This window comes from Nelumbo nucifera, chromosome 7 (genome assembly GCF_055504915.1).
Source record: "Nelumbo nucifera cultivar China Antique chromosome 7, China Antique-T2T, whole genome shotgun sequence".
NCBI lineage: Eukaryota > Viridiplantae > Streptophyta > Magnoliopsida > Proteales > Nelumbonaceae > Nelumbo > Nelumbo nucifera.
Window position 1 is genome coordinate 3,814,528 of NC_142655.1, and position 1,394 is coordinate 3,815,921.

The 1,394-nt window shown below is 40.5% G+C and overlaps 1 long non-coding RNA gene across 1 annotated transcript; it reads left to right on the forward strand.

The window, feature by feature from the left end:
• Positions 1-379: 379 nt before the first annotated feature.
• On the forward strand, positions 380-1,152 carry LOC148790104 (uncharacterized). Its single transcript, XR_016078832.1, has 3 exons — positions 380-570; positions 644-690; positions 825-1,152. It is a non-coding gene; the product is annotated as an uncharacterized LOC148790104 (long non-coding RNA).
• The last annotated feature ends 242 nt before the right edge of the window (positions 1,153-1,394 follow it).

The window sequence follows — 1,394 nt, forward strand, 5'->3', positions numbered from 1 at the left end:
TGTACTTGAAAAAGACAAAAAGGTCGATTTTATTGGGGCCCACTCAATGATTGGCTAGATCTCCACGTCTGCTACTCGCCTGAGACACGTCTATATTGTCAGAGTATTTCTGATGCAATCCCTGTCGTCTGCCGTGAACCCAATCAGATATTTACGCGTTGCATAAAAACAAGGAACGCCGCCACTCCAAGTTAAAACCCATTCTCTTGACACGTGTAGGTATAACGTAGCACAGTAAAAGTAAAGAGATCATTGGTTGCATCTCACGTAAAAAAGTCATTCGATCGTCCGGTTGTTAGAATAAAATCCCAATCCAGTGGTCAAGTTAGCTCTCTCTCGACCCTCACACATCTTTTTTTCCTAGTGCAGGTGCAGCCGTGTAGCTCGCTCAAATTCAAGTGTATGAACTCTGCCTTATTTCCAATAATTTTCTTTTTAAATCAACTCTCTCTCTCTCTCTCTCTCTGGGTGGGATGGCAATGTCAAGAAGAGGATGGTCCATAACGTGTCTCACCTCCATGGCCATATTAATGGGGTTTCTAACTCCTTTTATGCAAGCTTCCCGCCCTGGCAAGTCTCCTCCCCCTCCCCTCCGGTGATCTCTCTATCTCTTTCTCTGACATGATTAATATCTTCTTTACAGGTTTTAATGGTGATAGAATCATGTTTACAGGAGGAAAAAACGTACTGGTATTGAACAAAGAAAACCCAGTTTGATTTTTTTTTTGTATTACTGAAATGTCTGGTGAGTTTGCCTGTATTTTTTTTTTTCTAAACAAAGCATTCTGAAATCTCTTTTTCTTTTTCGGGTTTTGGATTTTCAGGTCGACAAGGTTGTTCAAACCAGTGGACTCGGAGAGGCAAGTTCCAACAGGGCCTGACCCTCTTCACCATAATCACTACCCTCTAGGACCTTGAGAAAGATAGAGTCTAATATTTTTACAATGAATCTGGTGCTCCTTCTTCTTCATCATCAATTTATACTGACTGTATAAAATTATAAATGATGCCGAGCTCTTTCTCCTCAATTTTGTTGTAGAGACTATTTATGGTTTTGGAATTTTTTTTATCACTTACTGAAATATTTACTCAGACTGTAATGGTATTCTCATGCATTGTGATTTGAATGGTAATAAAAGGCTTGGTTCTGCTTTTCGAACAGTCTCACAATGCTACCCTCTAACTTGCACCCGGAGATTCAGCTCCCCTTGTATATTTCTGGGAACAGTGTTTGTGGTTTGTGCTTCTATTTGTGTGTGCAACACAGTTGGGGCTTCTAATTGTCTGAACAGTTCAGGAAGCTTACAGGTTTACATACAGTATAGATAGAGCTGAAAGAGGGAAAGGGCTCCCAATGTTTCTCTCTCCATTCTCCACTTCCTATCTTATCTCAT